The sequence below is a fragment of the Antechinus flavipes genome, chromosome 1 (assembly GCF_016432865.1).
Source record: "Antechinus flavipes isolate AdamAnt ecotype Samford, QLD, Australia chromosome 1, AdamAnt_v2, whole genome shotgun sequence".
In the NCBI taxonomy this organism is placed as follows: Eukaryota; Metazoa; Chordata; class Mammalia; order Dasyuromorphia; family Dasyuridae; genus Antechinus; species Antechinus flavipes.
Window position 1 is genome coordinate 238,414,623 of NC_067398.1, and position 15,395 is coordinate 238,430,017.

Genomic DNA, 15,395 nt, shown 5'->3' on the forward strand with positions numbered 1-15,395 from the left:
GTCATTTAATGCCAATTGCCTAAAATAAATAAATAAGGGAATGAAATTCTAAAATTTCTTCTACCTTTAAATCCCATACTTTAATGCTTTGAGATAAAGATCTATATGCATTCAAAGTTGTGATATTTAATTTTTCCAGTCTTGTTCATCTTAAGCTGGACCTTCAGTTGCCATTTAAGTACTTTATAAATGAAATTTTATAAATAGTTTTTGTTTTTACATTGTCTACATTTATCCCTTTATCCCTTCTCCTCTTCCATCCCAAAGACCTATCCCTCAACACAAATTTTAAATATTCATTATGCATCTTCTCATCTTTATAATGGGGACAATGGCAACATTAAAAGCATTATAAGGTTTACATAGTGTTCATGTCACAACAACCCCATAACAGAGTGAAATCATGATTTTATTTCATAGAAAAGAATATCAAGCCTGGAATACAGCCATTGACTTTCCAAATTTGTTGATCACATTCAATGGAACCTAATATTTGAATCTAGGTTGTTCAGATTTCAAATACACTGTTCTGACCATCATGTCCACTGACCATTCATAATCACATCTTGTATAGCTGAATTATTTTGTAAATTTTGTAGTTTATGTGAAATTGTTGGAACTGCAAAATGTTACTACAATTACCATCATTATCTGACTGGCAGTTTAGTGGATATGAAGACTAATTTCACAGTGAGAACCCAATGGATTCAAGCCCTGCCTCTGAGCCATACACATTTTGATCTTAGATAAGTTTATAATTCTCTATGACTGTAAATGGTAAAGTTGTTATATGATGAAATAACAGATCTGGAAAAAGTAGTTGTTATCATTTATGTCAAAAAGAGCTGTAATTTCAGCAGAGAGGGAACACCCTCTGATAATGATTTCATGTCTTAGTAAATGGTTTCATGAATTATCATATTCCAAATTTTTTTCATAACCTGATAGTTTGGTGGCAGTGATAGTTGTGGTAGAGGTGGTGATGGTGGTGCTGCTGCTGCTGCTAGTGATAATGATGATAATGGTGGTTGGGGTGATAATGATTGTAGTGCAGGAGGGCAGGAACTAATTCACTTTTGCATGTGTGTTGCTAGCATAGTGCCTGACATACTGGCATATAATGTGTATTTATTAAATTGTAATTGATTAAGAGGAAGTATGGCAAAGGAGCTAGGATTCTGGACTTGAAATCAGACAGATTTAGATTTAAATACCAACTTAGATGCTTATTAATTTCATGACCCTTGACAAGTCTCAGAGACGATTTCAAACAGGAATTTGTGGGGGAAGAAAGAAAAGAAAGAAGGAAAGAAAGAAATGAGGGAAGGAAAGAGAGAGAAAGAGAGAGGGAGGGAAGGAGAAAGGGAGGAAGAAAGAAAAGAAGAAAGTGAAAAGAAAGACAGGAGGATGGAAAAAGGAAAGAAGGAAGGAAGGAAGAGAATAAGAAAGAGTAGGAACCTGTAACAGGGGTTTTTGTGAGGGAAAGTGGAAAAGGGAAAGGGAGCAGAAACAGATTATACTAAGATTAGAGCACTGGTGTGGAGTATACTTTTTGTCTACTACTCTCTTCTGATTTGTAAATCAAGAATCAAGTCAGTCTTTGGCAGAAAATTCTTAATTCTAACAAAAGAAAAAGAATAAATTAACAAATAGGGTACTTGCAAAAAAAAAACCCTAGAAAAACCCTCAAATTTAAAAAAGTATAATTTTGGAAAATTAAAGAAAATATGCAAAAATTGAAAGCAAAAATCCATTGAATTAATGTCACTAGAAACCGACTTTGTAAAAAAAAAAAGAAAAAAAGATAGTACAGATAAATAAATAGCTAATTTGATTTTGAAAAAAAAGAAAGAAATCAAATTACACCAGTATCAAAAGAGGAAAAAAAGCAAATTTTCAACAAATGAAAAATATGAAGAAAGAATAAAAGAAATTATTACAACTTTTTACTCAATTATATAACATAAATACCATATAAAACTGACAACTTAAATGTAATTATGAATATTTATGGATATATTAAATATACAGATTAATATAACAAGAAAAAGAAAGTCTAAATTGCCCAATCTCAGAAAAATAAATTGAGTAGTGTATAAACTATATTCTCAAACAGTGGGAAGTGGAGAGGGAGAACAGGAACAGATGGATTCACAAGTGAATTCTGTGAAACTTTCATAGAACAATTACTCAAAAATTATTTATGGTCTTTAAAAAAAATAGAAAAAGTCAGTAAGTCAGTAAGCATTTATTAATGTGATTACCATGTGCTAGGTACTATGATTAATTCTGGATACAAAGAAATACAAAAGACAGTCTCCGCTATCAAAATGCTCACTCTCTAATGGAGGGAAGCAACACATGAAAAGAAACTGAAATAGGGAGGAGGGATACCATGATAAAATTCTGAATCTTAGTGGGAAATGATGAGATGATAACTTTGGACACTCTTCTTACATAATTGATCTTGGAGGAACTCTCCACCTTTCATGTTCTTCAATCAGAAAGAGAGAAGTAACTTAGGATTTGGAGATACTAAGGAAGTGTGAATTTCATAGCTGATGCAAACTTTTAGTAAGATGATGTTTTGGAGACTATGATGAAGTCATAGGAGAGGTTCTATATAGAAAAATAATATATTTTGGACCGGGTCTGAGTCAGGCTAGTGAACTGATAATTTAGGTTGATGTAGGGATGAGACATATGGCCAAAGAGATCATGAAAAATGATAAAGATCACATATGTGCAAAAATGTTAGCAGCAGCTCTTTTTGTGGTAGCAAAGAATCAGAAATAGAAGAGATGCCCATTAATTGGGAAATGGCTGAACAAAATGTGGTATGATTCTCATGGTTTTCCTGTTTTGTTCTGATTCTTCTTTCATAACATAACTAATGTTTAATATGATTGTACATGAATAACCTATATCAGATTGCTGTTTTGGAGAGGGGGAGGGAAAAGAGGGAGGGAGCAAAGAGGGAAATCAAAATATTATAAAAATAAACAAACATTAAACTAATAAATACATTTTTAATATGAGACATACTCATATCATTCAACAGTTAACAAAAAAGAGATTTACTTGGCCATATCAAGAGATGAATATCCAATAAGAACAGGTAGCACCAAACTCTTAAATTGATTTAGCTGAATGAAGCTCTCTTCAAAATCTACTAGCCAAGCATCTGATAACCTCTCCAGCAAATAGCTACTGTGTACTAAGATGATAAGAAAGAGACACCAATAATTTGAATCTTTAGTCCTGTGAGCCAATAAAGTCTCAAGGAGTAGCTCAATAGTATTTAAGGAAGAAAAGATAAAAAACTAAAACTAGCCTAACATGCATTGGGGAATTAGTTAAAATATTGCTTCTATTAAAAAAGGAGTTCTTCCAAATTCTTTCCTTGGTATTAGTACTTTTTTTTTTTTTTTTTTTTTAACCAGTAAGACTTAAAAGAGAGAAAGTAAACCATTGCTCAATGTAAAATCTGAGCTAGCTCTCTGGAGGGCCTCGGGATCAGCCAGAATCAGGATAAGTAAAAATCCTTGTTCTTTAGTGGGAGAAGTGAAAGAAGCAGGCAAACTACCACTAGGCTCGCCAAAGATGTATCATTGATTCTAGAGTCCAAAGTCACCAACTTTTTTCCTCCTCCTCCTGCCATAAAGTGACTCTCTCTGCCCAGTCTCTCACCCCATCCTCAAATCCTTGAATATGATTATTTTAACACCAAACTTTCAGTAAGAACCAAACAGTGAGAAGAGCTATTTATCCAAAACATATGCTAATAGAGTCATTGTCTCACATCGAATAGGTAATTAGCCTTAAGTTCTCTGCTGTCTAATTCAAATACACCTTTTCATAGTTTCAGCCCTCTGAAGCTCAATAATGATAATGAACATTGACACAAACAGTTTAAATAAAATATCAGTAAAGAGATTACTACAATATATATATTTTTATCATCAATAAAATGATACATTTTGACCAGGATGAATGATAGCTAGATTACAGGGTTGATTCAATATTAGCAAAATTAATAACCTAAAAGATCATATTAACAATAAGTTCAATAAAGCATATGAATATAGTAAGATATAGGGAGGAAAAACTTTTTGACAAAATATAATGTTTATTTTTAAAACACTAGAAATTAGGTAGTTCTGATAGAAAGATATTTAAGCTACTAAGCTCTATGAAACAGTGCTCAGATCAGTAACAAAAGAAATTAAAATAAAAATACTTGTAATGTATCTCCTCATCTCCATCAGATTGGCAAAACAGATAATAAAACCAAAACATCCAATTTGAAGAGATTGAAATAAAACTGTAGTGGAAATATGAACTGGTCTAACCTTTCTCAAAAGCATTTGGAATTGTATCTCCAAAATTATTAAACTATGCATACTGTTTGATGCCAAAATGCTTATTTAATCTATATTTCAAAGATAAAATAGATAGGATGATGATCCATAGAGTCAATGGCTAACATCAATTCTTTGTAGTGGCAAAGAACTGGAAACTAAGCCGATGCTAGGGAATCAACTGGGAGTATATTAATATTTTATAATATATGGAAGTACTGGTATAACATTGTAATATTATGCAATAACAACATTATGAATCCAAATAACTTAGAATGACTTAACCACTGTAATCCTTGTAATGATCAACAATGATTCTACAAGACTGATGAAAAAGCATAACATCTATCTCTTCAGGGAGTGAAAGACTCAGGTTGCAGAACTGGGGTTATATATTTTGGTTATGGTTTAGGCATAAATTCATTTTGCTTTACTATGCTTTTTTTTTTTTCCTGAGGCAATTGGGGTTAAGTGAGTTGCCCAGGTCACACAGCTAGGAAGTATTAAGTATCTGAAGTCACATTTGAACTCAGGTCCTGACTTCAGGACCATCTATGCTGCCCCTTTACTATGTATTTTTATGAAAGTTTTTAAAATTTTACTTTGTTTTGTTTTCAATGGGTCATGAATGAAAAGATAAAATAGATGTATTTTAAATTTAAAAATAATTTAAATATTTCCAGTTTTGTTTGCTGTTTGATTTTTTCATGTCATTTCCTCTCTTTGTTTCACTTTTTTGAATCTATAAGATAAGATAATTGGATCAAATAAGTTCTCTGACCTAGAAAAGAATAAGAGAAAAGACTCAGACTGAAGAAGAAAAGTAAATAAATAAGCTATTTCATTATGATGACAATGGGTATTCCATGGGGAAATATATTTTCTGAAAACTTTAATTTAAAACAGTGATTATATACTGAAATCAATTTAATTTCTTTTTAAAAAAAATTCTTTTGGGGCAGCTAGATGGTGCCATGGATAGAACACTGACACTGAAATCAGGAAGACTAGAGTTCAAATACAGATAATGACACTTAGTACTTACTAGCTATGTGACTCTAGGTGATTCACTTAAATCCAATAGTTTCATTTCCCAAAACAGACATTAAAAAATTCTTTCATTTTAAATTTATGAAATAAAAGAAGTATTTATATAACATAGTATAGTAAAAAGATGATCAAATGTGAAACTATAAATCTATTGTGTATAATTTCCTACTCCTTTTATATATCTCTAGATAAATATAAAATGTTTATATTTATAGATAAATGTAACACATATAAAATATTAAATAAAATATATTTTATCTATAAAAAGTTTCTTTTTTTCTCCCTCCTACCCCCAAGATGGACACCATTAGACATATGCACATATGTACATACTCACATGTATATATACATGTATGTAAAGTCATCATATATACTTCTATTTATAAGTTTTTTCCCCTGGATACAGATCTATTTAAATCTTTTGAACATTTATTAATTAAGGAATGACTAATATTCTTATCCATATTATACCTTATGCATATAAATCTTATAATATAATTATAATATTCCACATGGAATAAGATGTTGAACAGATACATTTTGATAAACATAAAAGATGACACATAGATGTAGTATCTATGACAGCAAGGGCATACCTAGTTAGTTCAAAAGATTGAGTGACAATAAGTAGCCAGAAGGAAAAATCTATAAAGATAAAATGAGAGAAGACCTTTGCACAACCATACACTTGGAAATCTTATCTCAAATCAAAGGAAATAATGGGAAGAAATTTAAGATTCTTATTCCTTCAACACACAATTCATTGATTTCAATTCAGCATTTTATAGTAGAAATAACATTAGTCATGAATTCAGAAAACCTGACTTCTCATTCTATATTTTCTATTCTTTAATTGGGTGATTTCAAGCCAATCAATTACCCTTTCTGAGATTCTATTGTCTCATCCATAAAATGGGCAAAATAATTCCCAAATGCCTTAAATGGAGTGCATTTCTGATGATAAAAATTTCAGTCTCTCAAGAAGACTAGTGAGAGACATATTTTAAGGTAGGAGGTCTTTGACATCCTTTAAAGGAACATATAGATGCAACTATTTATTTTGCTTACTCAGCATACCAGTTTGCAGTTTTAGTGTAGCTTTAATTAAAGTGATCTTCTCCTCCCACCCTCAGGGTTTCTATGACTCAAATGACTTGCTTATTTTCCACAGAAGAAGGATTATGCTGCTCTCTGTAATCACAAAAAATAAAAGGGAGTTCCTTCAAGCAGAAAAGTCTAGGGTTTCTGAACTGAAGATTGCAATCATGACACAGAAAGGAAATAATATATCAAACATGCATCACTTATAAGCAGGTCATTTGAAGGTCATTTATTTTTGGGCAGCAGTGTACATCTCCATGGAGAAAGTCTCTTAAAATTTGTCTTTCTTTATAAGCCAACCTAATTCTTAAAAAGACCAGGCAGATTGGAGTGTGTGTGTGTGTGTGTGTGTGTGTGTGTGTGTGTGTGATAATTTCTTTGCAGTTTAAACAACTGATTTGTTGAAATCTCTGAAGAACTTTTGAAATGTAAGGAATGGAGTGGGTCATCTCTTTTGAAATGTGGTGTTAGTGCCTTTTTCCTTCTACAAAATGAGTCATTTTAAAAGTTAGTATAACACCTCTGAGTACTATAGACTTCAGGTTGAACTCCAGTTTCCTATTTTGAGCTGAGATCAGCTAAACTAAACTAAAAAAAAAAAAAAAAAAAAAAAAAAAAGGCCCTACCCAGCAAAGAGAGGTTAAACTAATAACTTGATCTATTTAGAGATACTCCCATTATTCAGTTCTGGCCAAAATGATTCAAATCTTCCTCTTTCCCTCTTCCCAAGCAATAACAAAGCCTTGAGTCATCAAATCAAAGCCAGACTTCTTGAACTTTCTTAAGCAAAGTAACTCAGCTCACAAAATTTGTTTTCTCCCTTGACCAATTTCTTTCTGTTGTAGTATCTATATTTAAACCTTTTCTCCCATCCTTGCACTTAAGGCACCATTTATATAAAGACTTTAAAGTAATAAATGCCCCATAGCTTCATTAACTCAGTATAGTATATCCACATATAAATGTAGCAAGCTAAACCTTATAGTTGAGAGGAAGTGGGGTGAAACTTTTCCCTTGGCAGAGTTCATGAGATTGTTCTCTTGCTCTGCATTTAATTTCCATATTGCAAATATCAAATGCTTTTGGCAATATTTGTACAACCCATCTTTCCAATCCCAGGATGTTTTACATGCTCTCCTGCTGCATCACCTACCCATTCCCTCCTCCCTATCTAGACTAATCTTTTATCCCTTTCAGGCAGAATATTTTGAGTAAATTTACCTGTGTCCATAGTAAACAAGCCACAGCACACGGCAGCTGACTTCTTGTTCACCCAGATGGAAATAAAACTGAAATGTGGATAAGGCAGGCATCTGCCACAGTCTTCTTAAAAATGCAAGACCTTAACAAGGTAATAGGGTCCTATTTCAAATGGAGAGAAAAGCCAATGAAGGGTCATAGGGTTGTTCACTCTCTAAGCTATCAAATGCCATGCCACTAATTGAATTGTCTTGGAGATTTCCTCTGCCCACATGGAACTTCATCTGGAATTCCAATAATTGTAATTTTTTAAACCTTGTCCTTCCTTCCTTCCTTCCTTCCTTCCTTCCTTCCTTCCTTCCTTCCTTCCTTCCTTCCTTCCTTCCTTCCTTCCTTCCTTCCTTCCTTCTTTCCTTTCTTCCTTCCTTCTTTCCTTCCTTCCTTTCTTCCTAACTTCCTTTCTTCCTAACTTCCTTCCTTCCTTCCTAACTTCCTTCCTAATTTCCTTCCTTCCTTCTTTCCTCTTGCTTTCCTCCTTTCTCCCTTCCTTTCCTTTCCTTTCTTCTCTCCTTTCCTTCCTTCCTTTCTTCCTTCCTTCCTTCCTTCCTTCCTTCCTTCCTTCCTTCCTTCCTTCTTCCTTCCTTCCTTCCTTCCTTCCTTCTTCTTGCCTTGGTTTTCTTTTTTTTCCCTTCCTTCCTTCCTTTTCTTAACCTGGAAGCATTCATGGCTTGATATTAGAATTAGTGAAAATATTAAAGTATATATGTTTACTTAAAGCCTTGGGGAGAACTACTTGAAATCTTTGTCTCTTTTGGGGAATTCAGTAACCAAACATTTGTTAACCACCTATTATGTCCAGACACTATATTACATACTGGGGCTGCAGAGACAAAAATGAAACATCTCTGAACCACAAAACCTTGTATTCTATTGGAGAAGATGGACCATTAATGTATAAAAATCCTAAAATATATATGTGAGATGAGATAGAGAGGCTGGCACTAATAGCCAGGGAAGTCGGCAAAGCTTTCATTTAAGATGTAGCATTTAAACTGAACTTTGAAGAACATTTTCAAAAGGAAGAAGTAGAAGGAGCATCTTCCTTATCCGAAAAAGGAAGGGCCTTTAAAGGCCTTTCTCACTTTAAATCTGTGTTGCATTTGATGAAGGGATTTTCAGAATTTACAATTGTGGAGTTAATACAATAAGAGGTGGAGGCAAGGAGAATAAAATCATGTTCATCACTGTAGGTAGTTGAGTCATAAAGAAGATAAAGATCATAGGAATTGAGAAAATAGATGATAAAGGAACCAAGATATAAAGTCACTAACTGTGCATATAGAGGGTAGAGACTCTCTCTAAGAATGACCTAGAAGTTCATATAGAGTGATTCTGGATCACCTGATATAGACCTGAATCTCAGAGAATAGAATGCAAACTTAAATAAGAAGACAGTATGGAAAGAAAAATGAGGAGTAACAGTATTCTGACTTTTCCTTAACCCATGTAAAGTGATTAAACACTACTCATTTTAGAGTTCTTTTTATGTCTTATTTGGATTAGTCATAGATAATAGCTAGGTTGTATTGACTTTTTCTACCCCGCCATGTTTTTATTCTTTCCTGTTGGCAGTTTTTAAAATTGTTGACTACCTTCTCCTTCTAGACATTCTTTCCTTCCTTGGCTTCCATGAAACTGCATTTTCCAGATTCTTTCTCTACTTTTTTGTCAACCTTTTTGTTGTTTACTATATTATCATTTATATACTATCTACTACTCTTGAGTGTGCTTCAAGGCCCTAATTTGTCCCTCTTCTTGTCATTCTTGATACACTTTTCCTTTTTGAGCTTGTGCACTCCCATGGATTTAATGATAATCTCTATGAAAAGTACTCATAACTAAATATATATACCCCTTTACTTTTTTGTTATTGTTGTTTCAGAAGCAATTGGAGTTAAGTGACTTGTCTAAGATCACACAGCTAGTAAGTATATTTGAACTCAGGTCCTCCTGTCTTTGGGTCAGGTACTCTATCTACTGTACCTCTTACTTGCCCCAACCCACTTACTTTTGGATAGCTCTATCTAGATATTCTATCAGAATCTTATATAAAATATATCCAAAAGGCAATGCATTGTTTGCTCCCAAAGCTTCCTCTTCAAATTTCCCTTTTCCTGTTTCAGACACCAGTGTCTTTCTATTCACTTAAATATATCTTTAACTGAGGCAATTTTAATTATTTTTCTCCCTTCCCCCTTCTAATATCCAATCAGGTTCTAACTCTCAACAACTCTGCATTTCAGTTGAAATCAATAACTGCTATTTCCTAAATTCAATATATTTCCTTTTTTCTCTTTCTGCTTTTGCACTAGAAATTCTACATTACTTCATTTTAGTGACTGGAAAGACATCAGTGTCTGAAACTGCAAAAATAAAATTTGAAAGACAAGTAAAGCTCTAAATGTTATTTTTATCCTTATCCTTAGTACCTAGACTAAGAGTGACCAAGTTGATTGTACTTTCTACTCATTTCTACTAAAGTCTTTTTCTTTCTTTATAGCTAAAATAAAGTACTTCTTTCTGAGTCTCTTCTCATATTTGCTTATTCTTGAGTCTGTTTTCACATGAAGTACATACCATTCAAGGAAATATAGCCTCATTTTTGACTTTGTATGCCCAACACACATACCTTGCACATAGTAATTGCATAGTTTTCCTTTCAATACTGTAAATATGATTAAATCAGCTCTGCATTTATTCCTGTATGAGATGTGTCAATCTGTTTTCCTATGGCTTCACTTACCATCTCTATAATTTTCCAGACTAAATCTCCCCTTCCTGTCTACCACTCCCCTAGTCTGTTTCTTTCCTTATTTCAACATAGCTTTTTGAAGGTAGGTTCTTCTTTGCTTTCATATTTTTATCTCCAGAACTTACCACAGTACTTGACATATATATGCCAAATGTTTAATAGATTCCTTTCATTCCTTGAATCTATCAGTAAGATAGTGGCATGAATTATAGGGATTCTTAGCCTGAGTCTTAAAATTTCTTTCTTTCTTTTTTTTTTTTTTTGTGGGGGCAAGTTAATCATTTTATTAACATGGTCAAGAGGCTATCAAATTAAAAAAGTATGATTCCACTTTTCTTTTAAAAATATTTTGATAACTATTTCAAAATAACTGGTTTCCTTTGAATTCTACACATATTAATTCATGAATTTAAAATATATTTATATATATAAAACATATATAAATAAAACAAATAATAATAAATAATTAAAATATAAAAATAAGGGCTCCATTAATTTCATTAGACTGCCAAAAAGATTCAAAACACACAAAATAAATAAGAATCCCTGTTGTATAAGGGAATTGGATTTATAATCAGAGACCTTGAATTTGAATTCTGTCAATTTGGGATCTATCTGGTTCTGATTTTCTCATCCCCAAAATTATATATTGGACTATAAGCTCTCTAAATGGCCTTTCCAGTGAAATGTCCTATGAAAAAATTACATAGTATGTTCTATAAATAAAAAGTTTTACTGCACTTTAGCCAGAACATGATAAAACTAAGTTGGGTGCCAAGAATGATGAACTGTTATAGGTGAATAATTTGTATGAAAAACAAACAAACAAAAAACTCATTGAAGTTATAATTATGAAGCATGATATTTCACAATGTTTGTACGTGAAAGAAATTTTCTTATTGAACTTGAGAGTGAAAATATCAGGCCACACCTCATCTTTGCTTTAGTGACAACTTTTGAAAAGAGGGATGTGGAATGAAATTAATCATAATGACTAACAAAGGAATGATATAATTTTATGTTTTCTGGTCTTTGACTTACCTATAGAGGAAAATAGATACTCTAATGAAGGCTAACAAAGGATTTTTGTAATATTATCTTGTTAATCCTCATGTCATCCATTCTTTGGGAAATGTCTTTTATGAATCACCAGGAGGATTGGGTGATTTATCCAAAGTCATAAAAGGACTTAGGTGCAGAGATACTGCTATAATATGGATTATTGCTTTTCTAATTGTATATATGCCTTTTTGAGGAATAGCAGGATGTGATCTTATCACAGGGATAGCAACTGTTCCCACCAATCCCATAGTTCAGGGAAATAAAACAAGAAAGTGGAGACTGAGAAAGAGTATACAGGATAAAGGAACATTCAAAAATTTCAGCTGATAAACTTATTCACAGTTTGGTTGGTTGCCATGACTAAAGCCACTTTTGGATTTTTTTTTTTTTTTTGTCTAGTTAAATAGTGACAAACTCTTCCTTCTTTAGACAACTCAACTGTTCTCCTTAATAATGTTTGCTGAATTTATATAAAGTACCCAGGACCTCATGATAGCCTCACAAGTTTAAAAGAACTCAAGGATGGAAATGTGGAAAAGTTGGACAAAATATTTTTAGATTTTTATACAAATTCCTGGAAAACATTAATATTAATAAACTGACTTCTAAGAGTTCTAGAGTACAGAACATACTCATGGATCTTTGCTGAGTGCTATTAAAAGTAAGTTAATCATAGTCCTGACCTCCCTTTGATATCAAGTTGCAATTGTCTACTTTAATAATGTATTATCCCCAATTAAGTATGAACACTCTGCCCAGTAGTGTTAGCAAGTGAATGGAACTATGTGCTAAATATTATGCTGCAATTTGTTTCAAGTCATATCCTTTTATTGTTTGCCACTAAATTCAGTTTGGCCTAAATTCCTTTTTTCCCTCCAATAGCCTTCATGTAATTCCATCAAATGTTTTTAAAAGGGCTTGTAATAATCTGTATTGGGGTTATTCTCCCCTGTACATGTTTACTAGGTTGAGCCAGTAAATTTGATATTTTTGACCATAGGATTTTGTGTCACCAAATCTTTGTACCATTAGAATAGCTGGAGCATTATACAAATATCTGAATAACACTTTACCCAGAAATAATTCTAGAATACTTCCCAGTATTTCATCTAAAGAAAATAGATTATTTGGAATAATTTGGCAGAGGATGGTTGGATTTTAGCAAATCTCTTGCCTGGATATTTGGTTTTCCTACACTATAGGTTTTAAATAAATATCAATGAACTACTAGGTTAATCTACATTATCAGATTTTTTAAAAATATATGGAATACATAGAAGCACTACAAAGAAAATAAGATATGAAGGTGTGTCACTCTGTTAGTGACAGTTAGAGTATTCTTTTTTAAGTGCATGTAATTATAATTGAATCATCATCATTTAGAAACCAGAATAGGGATGAATCACTATTCTGAGGATGTTACCTAGCATTTGACACTAGCAATATAAAGAGGTCATGATTGGTCTATAAGTATGTATATTGGCATTAATTGTGTTTTGATTCATTTCTGCCAACATACTTGTTATTTTTTCTTGGTTTAAAGTATGTTAATAACCTATCACCATGATAATTAGCAGGTCTTTTTTTTTCTTACTTTAAGAGTAGGAGTTTCATTTGACAATGGTGTGACTTTATCTTGCAATTATATCTAGTTGTCTAGAAAATAGTCTTTCAACCTTATGTTTAATTTTAAGTATCATATTCTTTCAAATTTTCCAGTATAATTTGAATCCAAAAGTATAAACTACACATTTTAGAGTTTCTTGTGCCTATCTTCTCACAATGGCAGTAACAATAACAGTTATGTGATTGGTGCAATTGCTTAAGAAAGAATAAAGACCATTTTTATTTGTTTTATGTTTTTGTCATTTTCTCTATGTGCATCACTAGAGAGAGAGGTTTTATTGTTATACAGCAGTGGTAAAACTGTTATTTCAAAATTCTCAAGTCCAAAATTATATTTGCTAAGAGAGGCAGAGGCAAATCTGGCAATACTGCCTTTTTTCCTCTTTGCTCAGTGACTTAAATATGGATGTTTGAAACAAAAATCTAGAATAACAGTCTATTTTGTTAGCGATGAAAGGGGCCTGAGCAATCTTCTTGTTCAATTTCTTCATTTTATTTAGATAGGGGCTAAAGCTCAGAGAGGTGGAGCCTGAGTTTATATGCCTTAGCCAAGTGGCTAAGGCAGCACTCAAAATTCAGGCTTGGGGATTTTCAGCCCAGTCCTGTTGCCACTAAGTACATCATAAATAAGAAGTTACAAATCAATTTACAGGACATATCCAAATATTTGAATTAATGTCTCTTAAATATTCTGGAGATTTTTTTTCTGGTAAATTTTCATCCATTTGAAATTTACTGATTATACATACATACACATGTTTGTAATGTATATATTTATATGTATTTGTATAAATACACATATACATATACATACATTTATGTATACACATAATTTATGTCTGTGTCACAAAGTGTTCCTCTATAGTTTGGAGGTGATTCTGGGGACTCAAAGGGTAGGCTACTAGAACACAAATCCTGGCACATTATGCCAATCTGGAAAACCTAAAAATATGAACTCAGTAATGTTTACTTTTCAAAGATCAGCATAGCTAAGTTCTTAGGAAGCTCATTTTCAGAAGTTTGGCCACAAAGTGATATTTTTGCCATTGTTACTGATGCTGCTGGTTCTATTCCTATTGTTACTGTTTTCAGTTACAGTAACTGAAGGCTGGTTATTAAGGCAAAAGATGGTTTTTCTGTTTCTGGAAGGAAGACTCCTGCCAATAAAATCACGGATATTTGTAGTATTAGCATAATCAAAGTATCATAGATCAAAGAGTGAAAGGAATGCTAGAAGCCACACAATTCAACCTCCTCATCTAAGAGATGCAGAAGCCAAGGACAGGGAAATTGTCACACACAGTCACAGAGGTAGTCAGTTACAAAGGATTTGAATTAAGCACCTCTTACTCCAGAGCTGATGCTCCATTTACTGGACTATGCTATATCAGCAACTGAGAGAGTTGCACAAACTTATAACTTTTTGAAGATATTTCAAACATTTGACAACTCTGACATCTATATATGAGAAGAAATTGTTTCTAGGCCAGGAAATGTTCACTATAGTATAGACTGATGTTTACCTGAAGGATCATTAGTGAAATAAGATAATGAGGCAGTGAATCTTATTGAATAGAGTACTGGATTGTAACTGGGAAGACCTGTCTTTAAATCCTGCCTCACACATGGGATACTAAGTCACTTACTATTTCTCAGCCATAGTTTCCTCATCTGTAAAGTGGGGGGAAATTGCTGTAGCATTTTCCTCCTAGAGTTGTTTTCAAAGGTCAAAGAAGATTATATATATATATATATATATGGCATATATATATATATATAAAATATGGCAAGTTTTAAAATAGGAAGAATATATATATTTAAATAAACATTTTAAAAAGTGCCTATTATGTTCTCAGAACTATGCTAATTTGTGCTACAAATGTTGTTTCATTTCATCCTTGCAATAATCCTGGGTGTCTGATGCTATTATCATTCCCATCTTTACAGTTGAGGAAATTGATGCACACTTGTTAAATGACTTGTCTACGGGTTACACAGCTAGTAAATGCCTGAGGTCACTTTTGTACAAATTTTCATGACTCTGGACATGACAGTGTATTCATTACATTACCTAGCTGTCTCTAGTACTACATAAATATAATTCATAATCTAGTTTTAATTAGTAATCATTTATATTTCCAGGTGTTCATTAAAAGAAAAAGTCCTGAATCACTATTAATGTT